Source organism: Camelus dromedarius, chromosome 10 (assembly GCF_036321535.1).
Source record: "Camelus dromedarius isolate mCamDro1 chromosome 10, mCamDro1.pat, whole genome shotgun sequence".
In the NCBI taxonomy this organism is placed as follows: Eukaryota; Metazoa; Chordata; class Mammalia; order Artiodactyla; family Camelidae; genus Camelus; species Camelus dromedarius.
In genome coordinates, this window is record NC_087445.1 from 51,648,478 (window position 1) to 51,664,947 (window position 16,470).

General features: G+C 43.3%; 1 protein-coding gene across 2 annotated transcripts in view; it reads left to right on the plus strand.

Moving 5' to 3' along the window:
• PLPPR1 (phospholipid phosphatase related 1) overlaps positions 1-16,470 on the plus strand; it is a 353,659-nt gene that overhangs the window by 111,490 nt on the left and 225,699 nt on the right. The window contains exon 1 of one of the 2 annotated variants that reach the window (XM_010977449.3): positions 15,447-15,811. The exons of the other annotated variant lie outside the window; for it this stretch is intronic. The gene's annotated coding sequence lies outside the window, so the exon portion shown is untranslated. Of the gene's footprint in view, positions 1-15,446; positions 15,812-16,470 lie in introns of those variants that run through there. 2 annotated transcript variants of the gene reach the window in all.

Consider the following 16,470-nt stretch of genomic DNA (forward strand, 5'->3'; position numbering starts at 1 on the left):
TGTGTGTTCTTGTAGAAGAGAGGCAAAGGGAGATTTGAGACAGAATGTCGAAGACACATACACACAGAGAAGGTCACAGACATAGAAAAACTTATGGTTACCAAAGGAGAAAGGTAGGGGAAGAGATAAATTAGGAATATGGGATTAACGGATACAAACTATTATGCATAAAATAGATAAGCAACAAGGATTTACTATATAGCACAGGAAACTATATTCAATATCTTGTAATAACCTATAATGGAAAATAATCTGAAAAAATATATATATACATAACTGAATCACTTTGCTGTACATCTGAAACTAGCACGATATTATAAATCAACTATACTTCAACTAAAAATGAACCATAGCAAGTTTCAGGGCAGTAATTAAAAGGAAATCCCAATTTCTTTTAATTGCAGGAAAATATATTTCCTACAAAGGAACAGAAATTGGGTTTATATCAGACTTTTTAGATTCCAGAAGCCAATGTTTAATGCCTTTAAAATTCTTAGGAAAAACGATTTTGAACCATGAATTGAAATAGTATGGATAGTTTTATGTCAATAAATTTGCAATTTCAGTGAAAGGAAATTTCACTATAAAAATTCAGCTTACTAATATTGACTCAATAAGAAGTAGAAAGTCTAAACTGGCCGTTTGTCACTTTCTTTAGAAGTAATATTTGTTTTAGAGATGAGTTCTCTAACATCATCCTCTTTGTCTATGCATATAGCAGCTCCATGGAGGGGACTACTGTGAAACCAAGTATGATCCTATATGGTGAAAAATTGAAGGTCTTCTTCTTTACATTTCCTTTCAGATTACATTTAAGAAACTTCCCCATTGTTCTGTTACACCTGTATGTAAAGTGGTCGTTAACCCCATCCTGCCCCATCTCCTGCATGAATACATGCTGATTCCAGTTGGAGTCAGGCAGAGTTATTTTAGTCTCAGCTGGGACAAGAAAGAGGAAACATTCATCCAAATATATACTCAAACTAGGTCATATTCTTCCTGTTTTCTGCAGATTGACATTATGGCAAAGTGATGACTTTTACAACATTGTCACAGAAGATCATAGTGATATTTTGCTTAAAATGAAGTAATTTATCATTCTCTATACTAACACTGTGTATAAAATGTATTTTGCCTACTTTTTTAGACTTTTGTAAGAATATTCCTCATTAAATTCATCAATATAATATTGTTGAAACTGAACAGGCAACTTACATGCCCAACTTAGTAGGGTATAGGTGAGAAAAGTTTACTGAGAAACAGCTAAGTGGGCAGGACTTCATGGGGTATATGTAATCCACATTGGAAGGCACGAGCCAAGCTTTGCACAATAAGTAGAAACCACTGTTTGGCCCTTAATTTTAGTGCTCACCTAATCATTACAATGATAGGAGTAATAGTGATAAATTACAAAATAATAAAATATCAACCAAAGCTTCATATATCTGAGAAACTGGTAAACTTTCTGTCTTTTCTATGGTATAATCTTTCTTTTCTTTTCTGTCTTTTCTATGGTATAATGTTTTGTTTTTCGGTCAGGCAATCAGGAAACATCCAGGGAAGTGTGAGGCTCAGTTCCAGAAATTTTACTCATCCTTTTGTCTAATATATGTCCTTCCTTCTATCTTTGATGATATTGATGTTCTCTTTTCATTTGTATTTTATTAACTTTTTTTCTCCGTAACTGTCCTTCATTGGAAGATGCCTCAAAATGAATGTATAAATGTGTAACAAAATAATACCATTTTGGCATTACAGGAGAAAATTTACAGTAAGATTCAAGTCATTCCTTTTATTTATCCAGATTCCTCATTATAGACCATTGACCAAAATCTAGGTTATTGTTTTCTAGGTATGTTAATTTACTAGGGCTGCTATAGCAAAGTACCATAACCTGAATAGCTTAGAACAACCAAAATTTATTGTCTCACAGTTTTGAGGCCAGACACCTGAAATCAAGGTGTCAGTACGGCCATACTCCCTGTGAAGGCACTAGGGAAGGATCTGTTCTAGGCTTCTCTCCTGGCTTCTGGTAGTTCCTTGGCTTGTGGCAGCAGGACCCCTGTCTTCACATGGCATTCTCTGTGTGTGTCTCTGTGTGCAGATTTCCCCTTTGTATAAGACTTTGTACTTCAGTTATACTGAATTAGGGGCCCACCCTATTCTAGCATAGCCTTATCTTAATTAATTACACCTACAGTGACCCTACTTCCAAATAAAGTCACATTCTGAGGTACTGGGGTTTAGGATTTCTACATATAAATTTTGGGGGAACACAATTCAACCCATAACAATAGATTTCTACCTATTCTCCAAAAGAAGCCTTCCATTCATACTTTAAATTGGAGCTTGTAGCCTCTAGAATGGAAAGCATAAATTTCAACACTTATCAAAACAGAGATGGGAAGGAATCTGTTATTTCTCACGAAATAATACCCTGTCTTCTCATTGGCAACTCCTATAGTTTTTAGCACAATCATTCGAATGTCTGAAGAGTGGCAGTTAGAAATGAGCAGCACATCAATCATGGCCTTTTGGGCTAGTTTCCTCCCCTTGATGAATACACATGGCTGGTGGCCAGTAAGGAATTGTCTGTTGTTTTCATTTTTTATTTGCAGACATTTACATGTGTTGCCCATTTTATGTATGATCCATACACCAGTCATACGAGCAGACTAGCTTTGAAGACTGACAGGAAATATGAGTAAATGCACGTTGAAATTGACAGGTGGACAGGCTGACAAATTCAGAACTGCTCCCACACAGCCTCCATTTATTCAACTGGAGCTGATCAGACCCTGGATACACATCAGACTTCTTTGCAAAATGTCATTAAAAGTGTTTGTTCCTCCATTTTTATGAAGATCTTGCACAGGCAGTGGTGAAGTGAAATATGTCAGCTATGATAAAAAATGGTGATAACCTAATTTTTCTGCTGAATTTCCCACTGTGGAAAGGACTTCATTATTGGCAAAGAGCACTCTATTGAGAAAGTGCCCTACTGCTCCTCACCCCCACCTCAGTGGAAAATTCGAATGAGAGAAGCAGGAGGCAGCAGTGCAACTGAATTTTCCAAACCAGCCCTGTCAAGATAATCCCAGTGACCCTTTCTTCAGTAGCAATGTGCAAACCCATGGAGCCAACCCACTAAAGATGGCATTGTGAGGATCCAACACTCTGAGTCTGTTAGGTGCCAAGCCTATCTTTTTAAATCCTCTAAGCTGTCTTACAAAGGAAGCATTAATTTCATCGCCATTTAACAGATGAGAAAACCAAGCTAGGTGAATTGCAATTATCAAGGAGTCTGTATTTTCTAGCACAATGCTCTCCATTTATCTACAGTACTTTATTGAGTTTGTTGCTTATTTTTCTACCTATGTAATGCCATCCAGACCTAATGTGGGGTGTGTGTGTGTGTGTATGTGTGCGTGTGTGTGCGCGTGCAAAGTGCTTCTAAGCTCTGTGATCTGCATAGTAAAGGCTTCATTCACCCCCTCACTCACCTTCACGAGAGACTGTATCCTGTGGTATTACTTCTCATTTCATATAGGTCCTAATGCACATCGTATTTTCTTGGTGACTATAACATAATCCAGCCATCCACATATGCTAGCATGTGCTCTTATGTTCCCTATGACCTCCATTAAAGTTGGAGATCTCTGAAGAGTAACAGAGAAGGTCTGTATTAGAAGATGCACACTGGCTGGCTAAAAGGTGAATCCTACTTGCGGATGTGATTTCTTGCCCAACACAGGGTTTCTTTGTTTGCATCTTCAAAAAAGTTTTATTCAACTTAAAAAAAAATCAAAGATTCCATGTAGAACCTGATTCGTAGCTTCTCTTGAAAAACAAAGAACTGATAATACCTTGCCCCTTTCCTGCATGACAACCATCAGCTGCCTTCTGTGGAATGGCCCACACTCTGGTCCCTTTCAGACCCTGCCACTTAAGTGTCTGTATCTGCATCTGTACCCAGTATAGATTCTCAGTGATTCCCACTGCTTACCTGACAACCTTTAGCCCATTCCCATTTTACTCAAATCATGACTGCCATCATCAGAGGTGCCGCTAGCGAGGCATGTGTTGAGAACTAATTAGCCAGGACTGCCCGTCTCTGTTCCTAGTGGGTGGTGAGGCTGTGAGTGGCTTTTGTTTGCTAGTGCTTGGTGGTATTGACTGCTCCCACCACCCACAACAAGCAAAACCCTATGCTGCTGGGTGGTCCAGGCAGAATCCAGCTTACCTCTTCCTACAGTGTCTTCGCCCCTCAGCTTCCTCTGAGTGTATGAGAAAGAACTTTGTGGGACTGTGGGAATCTTGGGGGGATACCCAGGAAATGTGACTGCTGCTTCAGAACTTGGAGGGCATCTTTTTCACTGGAATAAATGCTCAGGTCCTCTATATTTTTCCACCTGGCTACCAGCCATCTGGTGAATGTCCATCCTTTTCCCCTAACTGAGGAGAATGATATGGAAAAAGTAGGGATTTATCCATTTATCCTGGCAACAATTTCAGGGCTGTATTAGGAGCTAGAGATCTCTCACTTGTATTTTGATTCAGCAAATATTTATCGATCGCCTTCTATGTAGAAAGTACCGTGCTGTGCAGAGTGGCTGCTAACCACACTCCACATTTGTAGAGCACGGATACACACAATCTCGTCTAATTCACATATTAACCCAATGAGGTGGGTCTTTATTGTGCCTGTTTTATAGATGATGGCCCTGAGGCTAGCAAGGAATCTTACTCAGTATCAGTATGAGAAATAAAGAGCACAACCAAGATTTGAGCTCATGGTTTCAGGTTCTATTTTGGCATAGCCTCTAGATTTTGTAATGTTATCTTAGGCCATACCAATTTAGAGAAAGTGGTCTTGTTGGAAAAATAAAAAACCAAACAGTATCCTTCTGACTTCTTTCAGTTAGTAATGGTGTATCAGATGTATAAATGAAAAGATCCTATTCTCTACCACATAGAAACAATCATTTCCCTATTTAATTCCGGGTGCTGGCAAGAAAAAACCATTATACTGGAAGAGGGAGCTCCGATACCACAACTGCTGCTGACATCCACCATCATGGGCACAGATGCTGATCTTGGTGACAAAACCAATAAACAGAGTGAACACTGTGGGTGCCACTGAGGTCCCACTGCCCTCAGTGCTGCTGACACTCATTAATGTAGGCATGAGGTGGCTGCTTGCCATGTGGGGGTACCAGTACCACTAGATGTGCCAAAGCAGGGCTAGTTCCCTGGTGCTCTGGGCACACCCATGATATGCTGCTGTCTGGGGTTTGGGCACAGAGCTGAAGTCATTCAGTTCAGTGAAAGTGGGGATGGGATACTCCAGAGCCCAGAGATCTTTTCCATTAGACCTAGAAACAAGGGGAGGAAAACAGTGGCAAGAGTCCTGCTGCTGCTTCTGTATCCAGACCAGCACAATCCACTTCCGCTCTGAATCAGACACTCCTTTGATGAGCAGAAGAAGACAGTAACATTTTCTCCTGAGATGAGATGCCCCTTCAGAGTCAAGCATTGACTGCCACATTTTATGTCCTAATTCTAGTAGGGAACACAGGTATTCACGTGCCATGTATTTGCTCAAGAAACACAAGCTAAGCACCTAGTATATACTGAATAGAAGACAGAACTCTTATCTTTGGTTTGCTCACAGCTTATAAAGGAAGTCACAAATATGTAGGTGTAATTGCAGTATAGTAGGAGAAGTTCTGGGCCAGAGGGAAACTCAGGATGCTGTGAGAGCACAGAGGAGAAATACTTTACTTCCTCCCTCCTATACCTTGCAGAATTTGGAGAAGCTTTCTGGATGAGGTGGTATCTGAGTTGACACTTGAAGGACAAATTAGTTAGGCAGACATGATGGGGAAAGTTAGAACAGTACATAAGAAGCATTGGTACACTGGAATAGTTGGGAGGAGACAAGGTTTAGTTGTGTTGTTAATGATGAGATTTGGGCTGATACGTATGAAGTCTTTGTCCAGATCAGGAAGGACCTTGAACATCAGGTCAAGGAAAGCCATTGGAGGGTTAAACCTGTGAGTAACAGAGTCAGATTACAGTTTAGATCACTTCTGGGTGCAGAATAGAAGAACCTGGGGCAAGGGATAAACAGGAGAATCCCCCTCTTTCTGGGAAGTGGATGCTTGTGAATTGAACAACTTTGGGAGCTGTGGGGAAGGAGGGCACACCCACCAAGGCAGTCAGATCAGCCTGGCAGTCAGAGGGGTGACAGCTGTTCCTGGCACTTTCCCTGACTACCCCTGTGGTTCAGGAGCCTCTGGGGTGGGAGGCAGCTTCATCCTGCCTTGGTGCTGAGGGACACCTGTCTGACCACACAAAGCTGTGATTGGCACATGTACCCAACAGGCCTGGGAGGAACAAGGAGTTTCCAACACCACTGTCATCTTCTGGAGCCGAGAGATGCTGACAGTAAGAAGAACTCAGACCAGCCTTAGCTGGATACTGACAGCAGTGGCGGTGATAGAGTAGGGCTGGGCCTGAGGCCAAATGAGTTGGCAGGGTCTGCCTGGCCTCTGCCTTACCCCCCTCAGCGCCATCTGTCTAACAGTGGATGTCAGCCTCCAAGAGTGTCAGCCTTTGAATCTGGCAATTCAGAAAAGGGGAAGAGCTCGCGTAAGATATACGCTCATGGGTGGAAGACTGCCTTAAATGTTCGGGGCTAGAAATCAGTCTTGGTGCAACCAGAGATCTCCTTTAAACACTACTTCCACCCTTTGCTTGCCTTCCCTTTTGTTTGTCATTATTACTTAAAGAGATGCCATGATTAATGTATCCATAAAGACATTTTCAGTGGGGCCAGGGAATGAAAATCTAATTTAAAGTGCCTTAAGCAAAACTAAATTATTGCTTAAGTAACTGAAAAGTCTGGTAATACTTTAAGGCATGGCTAGGCTGAGGGATTTAAAAACATGCAAAGGTCTTTCTCCTGGCATTCCTAGGCTTGGAACATTTTAAATGCTTAGTATCCCCGGTAAAAGGAGACATTTTATTCCCTGTCAGCAAAAGTCCTGGATTTTAATCTAATTTTCCTGGTTTGGATCATTTGCTATCTCTGAGATACTGCATGTCTAGGGCAATGGGAGATTCTGATTAAGTAGGTCAGGGTTCTGTGTCCATGCTTGGAAGTGGGAGAGGCTTTTCACCCCCAAATCACATGTATTAGTAGTTGAAGAATGGTGGATTCTTGAAGGAAATATGGATACCATTACTGGTCAAAGAGGGAATACTGCAAGCCAAAATAATGGATAGTAGTTACCTCACTGAATCATTGGCTTACCAAGCAGTGTAGACTAACTGTGACTAGTTCTGATGTAGATTATCTGCTGATGATATTGATGATGATGTTAATTATCATTGGTATTTTGTGAAGAGATTTGTATAGTTTGGTATATAGTTCAGTGATCTTCTTGAGTTTTCCCTGTCAGAAGACTGGTGTAGGCACTTTGGTGGGTTAATGTGTCATTTACAAGTTACTGGGGCTCTGGGATGGTCCAAGGACTAGGAGACATACTCCTAAAAAGTTTAATCAAATGATTTTATGTCATAACTCATGTCTACATCAAAGTTAGATGGTTACAATTGTACTGTGCTAGTCCAGTAATACCTTAAGATTATTTTTAGCTAAGTCCTCAAGGCATTTCCTTTATATCTTTCATGGAATTGTTATTTAACAAATACATTTGTAATTTTAAAATGACATAAATACACAGTCAGAATATTAGGTATCATTTCCTCAGAGTTCTATCTGGAATTCTTGACCTCAAATTCTCTGATTACACTGGCACCACACATTTAGTACATATTGGTTAACTTAAAGTAAGAATGAATGAGTGACTTTCTTACCTCGTGTGTTACCCAGGTGTACACCCAGGATGACATCCCCAGGTATATACCCAGAAGTGGAATTGCTGGATCACATGATAATTGATATTTTTAATTTTTTGAGGACTTGTCATACTATTTTCTGTAGTGGCTGCATCGTTTTACATTCCCACCAGTAGTGTACAAGGGTTCCAGTTTCTCCACATCCTTACCAACAGTTGTTATTTTCTGTTTTTTTTTTCTTTTTGATAATATCCATCTTAGTGGGTGTGATGTGATAATTTTAGTGTGTTTTCTTCTCTTCCCATGAAAGTCACACTTTATTATCTATCGCTTCTTATCTTTATAATTGTGGTTTTGATTTGCATTGCCTTAATGATTAGCTCTGTTGAGCACCTTTTCATGTGCATATCGGCATATGAAATATTGGCACATGGGATGTTATTTATCTTCCTTGGAGAAACGTCTATTCACGTTCTTTGCCCATTTTTGAATTGGGTTGTTTTGCTGTTGTCAGACTATAGGAGTTCTTTATATGTCCTGAATATTAACCTTTTAACAGATATATGATTATTTATCTGTAAATATTTTCTCCCAGGCCATGGGTTGCCCTTTTATTCTGTTGATAGTATCCTTTGATGTCCAGAAGATTTTAACTGGACTGTAGCACAGTTTATTCACTTTTTCTTTAGTTGCTTGTACTTTTGGTGTCATACCCAAGAAATCATTGCCAAATCCAGTGTCTTGAAACTTTTCTCCTTTGCTTTTTTCTATGAGTTTTGTAGTTTAAGATCTTATGTTTAGGTCTTTTATTCATTTTGAGTTTACTTTGTGTATAGTGTGAGGTAAAGGTCCAACCTTTACTTGTGGCTGTCCAGTTTTCTCAACGTCATATGTTGAAAAGACTGCCCTTCCCCACTGAGTAGTCTTGGTATCCTTGTCGAAAATCATTTGACCATACGTGTGAGTATATCTGGGCTCACTGTTCTATTCCATTGGTTATATGTTTATCTTTATGCCAGGATCACACTGTTTTGATTACTGTAGCTTTGAAGTGGGTTTTGAAATCAGTAAGAATGGGACCCCCAACTTTGTTCTTTTTCAAGATTGTTTTGGCTATTTGGTATCCCTTGAGATTCCACATGAATTTTAGGATGGATTTTTCTATTTCTGTAAAAACACCACCAGGATTTTGATAGTATTATGGGCTCTGTCAGCCGAAAATTCCCATATTGAAATCATAACGCCCAGTACCTCAGAATGTGACTGTATTTGGAGATTGAAGCTTAAAGAAGTAATTAAGTTAAAATGAGGTCATCAGGGTGGGCCCCAATCCAATATGACTGTGGTCCTTAAAAGAAGAGGAGATTAGGGCACAGACATGGGAAGACCATGTGAAGACCGAAGAGAAGATGGCCATCTACAAACCAAAGATAAAGGCCTCAGAAGAAACCATCCCTGCCAACACCTTGATTTCCAGAACTGGGAGAAAATAAATTTCTGTTATTTAAGCCATCCAGCCTGTGGCCCCAGCAAATGAATACAGACGGGGTTTGCATTGAGTCTGTAGATTGCTCTGGGGGAGTGAAGCTTTTTGATAGGCTGAACTTCGTGACTCTGGGCTGAATGTGTAAAAATGCTCAGCCAGCAGCCAAATTTGTGTAAGTTCAACTTAGTAGAGACGTTGCTCCTTTATTGGGACTTCCATAAGAAGGTATTCTTTCTTATTGGGGTTGAGTTTATCTTTGGAGAGGCAGGTTTTCCTAAGGTGCCAGTCATAATTAGAATATATTTACCTGCCCTATTTTCACAGGCAGGCGTATTGTGCTCATGCTATTATTTTTTTTTTCCATTTTCTTTTAAAATATTCCTCTCATTAAATTTCTAGGGCGGCACAAGTCAGTTTGAGGCTAAAAATAGTATAGTTACTGTTGCTGCCACTGTTCCCTGTGGAAAACACGGCCAACTGCTTTACAGAAAAGGAAAAAAATAATTTTCAAAGTGTTTTCTTAAGATAGTGTGAAAGCCACGCTGACAAGGATCCCCTAAACTGCCAATGGACTTAGATTTCCTGCACCAATTTCACGTCTTTTATTATTCTCCTCCCAGCAGAACAGAAAGCAGGACTCTCCAGGTTCCTTCTACCTGACACATTCTTGTGACAGAGGTGAAGGGCAGAAAATGAAGAATTAGACTCAAGGTTGGCAAACTCTAGCTTGTGGGCCAAATCCAGCACACCACCTGTCTTGTAAAAAAAAGAAGAAAGAAAGAAAGAAAGAAAAAATTTGGAACACAGCCATTCTCATTCTTTTATGCACTGTCAGTGATTGCAGAGTTGAGTAGTTTGTGACAGAGATCACATGGCCCTCAAAGCCTAAACTATATACTGTCCGGTTCTTTTCAGAATGAGTTGGTTGATCCTGAGCTAGACTATTAATAAGTAATGATTGAGAGATTTATTTAGACCATTCATTTTACAGATGAGAAAAATGAAGATGCTAGTATTACTGAGAGTGAAGGGTTCCATGTTGGCCGCACAGGACAACTGAAGAAGAGAAACTGATGGGCTCTGGCAGACAAGGCCTTCCTGGATTGGGGCAGGATCAGCAGACAGGAATTGCTAGCAGTGGAATGTCTACAGTGAATGAAGTACAAAGGAGGTAGAGTCATGATTCTAACAATTCCTAATTCCTAATGATGGCACCAGGGGTGGAACCAAAGAGTAGGGAAATCAGTAATAGGTGCCTGGGTCCCACTTGTGAGGCCATGGAGAACTAGGTAGAATTCCCAGCAACAAAAGTGCATGGGTCCTGGGGGCTGGGCCATATGAAGAGTAATGACTCAGAATCCAAATCATGGTATATGGGGGAACCCAGGAATCAGAGCTGATGAAGTAGCAACAAGCATTAGGTTCAGCATGGGTGATATGAGTCCATAAATAAGAAAAAAAAATCTTAAAATCAGTCATGGTCCCAGCAAGAACTATAGAGTCCCCTCCAATGAAGATAAACTAAGAGAGTTCCATTGTAGCCTGTGTGATTGACAGAATGTGGCAGAAGTGATGATGTGTTCCTTCTGAGACTAGGTTATAAAGGGCTGCAGCTTCTGCTTGGGATCTTTCCTTCTCCCTCTCTGAGACCATTCTCAAGAAACTCTTACAAGGTGCAGGAATGCAAGAGAAAAGGTAACCATGACACCAATCACCTGGTCCTCCCGTTCTCCTACCCCTGGCTCAGGGGAGCTGTGATCAGAGCTGAGACCTTTTATAGTTTAGTCTCCCTCCTCTCCACCCCCTCCCCATCCTTAGATTCCCTTCCACGAAAACAGAACCAACTTCCTACTGGTCCTTTTCACTCAAGACAGTAATGATAGAAGTGTCGGGGGTGAGATCCTGGAGGTGGTTCTTTTCATTTTTTGAATGATTTCTTTTGAAGAGAAAGAGAGTTCTAAGCACTATTGCCTTAACTATTTCATCCTATTTGGGGGAAAGTTAAATCAATTAGAACATTATTCTGGCTGGATTAGGTTGGCCAGCATGAAGCTATCCTTTGAATAATAATACACTTTGAACCAAAATGCATTCTTTTTCTGAACCAGAAAAATTAAAATGGGCTTGATTTATATGTTTCCAAGGGGATAAAACCTGTGTCTAGAAAGCTATTTTGCCTTTCTCATCCAACTCCCATTTTTAGATAATCACATACACAAAACCTTAAAAAATTGTCTTTTGACTTCATCGTCTATGAGGAGTACAAAGTGCCATGTACTTGGGAGCCTTTTTCAAAGTTGACATTTTATCCCCAGAAATTTATTTTTGGCTATGTATTTATTCATTCACTCTTTCAACATTTACTGAACATATACCACTTTGCTTATTTTCATGAGGAATCCGCAAAATAAAAAAGAAATAAACCTCTGCCCTTTTATGGCTCATAACCAACCAAGGTGGGGCCAAGTCATATGTAATAAAGGACTTGATGTGTTAAGAATGGCAATAAGAGTACTTGGAAAGGGTTATGGGGAAAGTGTTGTAATAGTTTTTGATTTTCGTGGAAAAATCTGGACTCTCATAATGGTACATCACTAGTCTAGCCCTTTTAGTCATAGCTGAACATTTTTACTGAACCAAAAAAGACTGCTGTCTATGGCATTTCTATAAGAAGAAAAAATTACAAATCTAGTTGTCTTATTAGGGTGGTATTTGAAAATAACCAATATTATAGTGGGAACACAAGTCAAATGCAAACACTGTTTCATAATTATTAGACAATATTCAGAGCACAACTTACACACATACTGCATCACCATAGAGTTGTTACATTATTTCATGAATACATCACCTAATGGAATTACTTTCATCTAATTTTCTAAGAACTGAGCTATCACTACAGCATCCATAGTTCTAGAGAGTTTTATGTTCAAACATTGTATCTATTACTGGCTTTTATTTATTTTGAATTTTTTGTATTGATGCTATATTTTGAACTGCTAGTTCTTTTTAAAATAAAATAGCTAGCTCTCCAAGAAAAAAATTCACTCACAGCCAGACAATACTGGGTTGTTATTTTATTGATATAGGAGGTGAGGCCATTAGACATGTTTGTTTGTTGGTGGAGAGAGGTGCAAAGTTTAGGAGTTGTCCACTGGGTAGGAGGATGAATGCTTAGTCTGGAATCAGAATTTAAGGGGCATTGAAAATACCTGCAGCCTCTGATATTCTTACCATTAATTTCCCTCACAACCATCTGCAGATGTGTGCATATTAATTGGCTTCGGGCATTCTGTTACCTAGGAGGAGTAACACATTAGATAGCTAAAATTAGAAGGAAGGCAAAAAAAGAAAGAAAGAAAGAAAGGAAATAACAAAGCCTGGTGAGCCAATGTCAATGGGGCATTGTAGCCAGAGACCCAACTGCTTAATCCCTGTAAGGTATAAGTGGCAAAAAGTGCTTGGGGCGTGTTACTGAAAATGCACTTGTGTCTGGACCTGAGTGTGGAGGGGTGAGGTTATTAACCATTCACACTGCCACACAGCTTTAGCGCTTGCTTTTCATCTCATGGATGTGAATACATCCGTGCTCAGGGTGATGGGTGACAGGGCAATGTAGGAAGTCAAAAAGAAAATTGGAAGGCAGTTGGCTTTCATTTGTTTTATTTGTTTAAGTTTGGGGGAAAAAAAAACTCATCAGCTTTTTAAAGAAAATCATCATAATGAAAATGTTAACCACCAAGTTAATAAAAGTTACAGAGAGCTTGCTATGCGATAAGCACTGCGTTAGGTGTTTTACGTGCGTCATCTCATTTAGTGTCCAAGGTGCTTCCCCCACTCTCCTCGGGTAGTAAAAATCTCTTCCCCAACTGCTACTTTCCCTCTTCTAGCAGCACCAAAGAGATTCCACCTAATTTGCAATTCCAAATTTCTAAATCTCCTTGACCTTGTTGGAGATTTGAGGTGGTCAAGACAGTGTCCCAGGCATCGAGGCGAGTGGCGTTCCTTTCCTCCTCACCCAAGGCAGGGCTCAAAGGAGAGTGTGCTCCCTGGCCAGGCACTGGCCACTTAAACCGTGGCTGGAGGCAGGGCCTCAGTACTGTCTCTAGTGACAGAGCTGCCAAGTTGAGACCTGCACTCACCGAGGCCCCACCTTCCTGTTCCAGGTCCACCCACTTCTTGGATTCAGAACCCCCACTCACCTTGGTCTTAAAGGAGACCAGGGCAGGGAAAATGGCTTTCCTGCCTTGAGGCCCTGCCAATGCCAACACCCTGAAATTCCGGTGAACGCTATTCACTGTTCTGAAGGGAAAGCGGTAATAAGCAGATCTGTCTTGGATGCCTTCCAAGAAGCCTGGTGCCAAGGGGAAGGCCTGAGGAAAAATAGGCATGGAAGTAGGAGCCCCAAATACAGTGAGAGGTTCATTCTGGGGACTTCACTGCTTTTCAGGAGAACCTGATCTCCCTTACCTGGTGGATAGAGACCCAGACTCACTATCCTTTAAGCAAAGAGATGCTGCAATTCTGCTCCTTTCAAGGGACTCCTGAGAGAAGGAACCAGCCACTAACACTCAGGATACTCTCACTTTTTAAAACGTTCCCTTTCTCTTCCTTATTTTCCTTTCTTCTATATCTTTTCTCCTAAACTTTGCTTTTGTTGATGGTATTTAGACACGCTATTTTCTCTCCTTCGGGTGTGCTCTAGGGTTTGATCTAATTGTCCTGCTGTTCTAGTGTCACTTGGCATTATTATTGGGAAGATGAATGGGACGGGGTCAGAGTTCAGCAGTAAGGCATCTGCTCGCCTGCACTGCGTAGAGGAGGTGCTCAGAGGTGATCTTTAATGAAAGCTTGAAAAAGGTTAGCACAGAGTAGGCTGTCTTCCATCCCTCCAACGCTAGGGTGACCAAAAGGTAGTCCTTTGCTGGAGGGAGCAAAAATGAACAAACAGGAGGTCCTGATATCATTACAGGGAGTTCCCTGCTTGGGATGGCTTTTCTTCTGTAGGGGAGAAAATGGGAAGAAAGACAGTGATCAAACAGGGAGGAAGTTGAATTCGGAGGCTCTTGAATGGATCCTCACCACCGGCCTGTTTTGTTCATAGAACAATCTCACCAAGAAGAGTTTCCACTCTACTCGCAAAGCCTCTCCCCCAGCTCTTCACCGGGCCTCAGGTTACTGCTCCATCGCCACAGCGGGCTCGGGTTCTCTCACTGGGCTGTCTTCGGCTTCACAGTTCTTCCACTTCACCAAGTAGCCAGAATCCCCACTTGCGAAGAATTGCTTCGGCATTCGAGGCAAGGGGGACAATGGCTCTATTGTTCTTTCGGCCTTCTTGAATAGGGCAATGTCTCCTCCATCTAACCCTGACACCAAAGGAGGCTGAGTATGGAGCCTTCCGCACTCACCTTCCTTCCACTTCCGCTTTGTTCTTGGGAGAGGGTTTTTGTGTTTTCCCCGCCCTCGCCCCAGCAAACCTGTTTTGGTACCCGAGTGGACAGCTGCCTTTTCTGCTCTTCACAGAGTAGAAGTTGGGAGGGGGTTAGAAAGAAGCACAGACCAGGAAACTCGTTTTAGTTCAGGTTTGACCTACTGCCTATGGTTCCTCGTGAACTACCGGGGACACGCTCCCGGGGAGACGCACCCGGGTCCCTCGCCGCGCAGAGGCCACACAGCGGTCCACAGGAACCCCGGCGCAAGCACTAAAAATACACGGAGAGCAGAGCCCGGCGTTGCGAGGACTCACAGCTGAAGCTGTCTCCTAGGATGAGTCGGTATCCCGCTACCAGCTTCCCGCACCGCGGGCGCCAGGGAGTCCCCGCGCAAGGAACACCTTTGCAGTTGGGTTTCCCAGCTGCCTTCCCGGAACTCCGCCGGGCCCCTGCGACTCCGGGGGGGGGGGGGGGCGCAGCCTAGCTCGCCTCCCACCCCTAGCTCGCTCTCCTCTCTGCCTGCGCTCGGGAGTAAGCACTCAGGGTCCCCCTCTGAGCATGCGCAGCCTGGAGCCCTCCCCCGCCTCTCCTGCCCCCCCCCGCCCCCTCCCTCGCCAGCCTTTTGCTCCTTCCTTTCATTAAACAAACAGGAGATCCTGAAACCTGGACCCTGTGCAAGCGGCCGCGCAAGGAGGAGGCGGACGAGGAGGCAGAGCGCGGAATGGGCGCCGAGGCGGATCGGTGATCCAGCACACCCCCACCCCACGCGCGCGCGCACTCACACTCTCTCTCTCTCTCTCTCTCACACACACACACACACACACACACACACACACACACACACGCACACACGCTCGTACAAACACACTCGTACACGCCCGCACCGCGCGCTCGCTGGCTGGATCTCCCACGCAGGCAGAATGCAGCAGAGCCCGGGGAGCGTGTCTCCAGCCACTGCCTGAATGCAGCTCGCTCCCAGGAGCCGGATGGCCCAGTAGGGCGCACAGGAGATAGCTCCGAGCAAGAGGTGAGTGGGGCGCCCGCGGTCGCGGGCCGCTCCGGGACGCCCGGGCTGCAGGGGGCAGGTTCGCTGCCGGAAGCGGCGGCGCAGGTGGCCCAAACCCGGCTTGCGGGCATCAAGGTGCAGATGAAGGCGGCGCCGGGGCAATGCAGAGGGAGACGGCGATCCCAGAAAGGGAGGTGTCAGATTGAACCAGCGGAAAACTGCACCCTCCCAGTTCGTAAACTTTCCTCCCCTGTCATTTGGGAAACGTGGAGACAAAGGGGGCGTGGAGGCTCCCTCCGTCCCGTTCCACCCTCCTGGCTGCTTTCCGGGCTACGATGGGAGCCGGCGTGCGGGCGGGGGCGCCCTGCAGGTAGCTGGTGCCAAGTCCTCCCGCCCCGGCGGGGGTTGGGATTTCTCACCCTTAGCTGTAAGCTGTGCCTTTGATTTTCCCTCAGGCGTGGGCAGCTGTCATCCTTTCCGCCTCTCCCACCCCGCATCCTAGGCGCATCGTAGTTGGGGGTGGGTGGGTGTCACCTGGAGAATTGAGGGGTAGCCTTTGGCTTTCTCATTCAGCGCCAGTGCCACAGGCGCCGGGGTGAGCCTCGGGTCAGTGTGAGGATGAATGATGAGTTACTAAAAGGTTTGTCATGATCACCTCCTGGAAACGCTGGGCGCCGTGA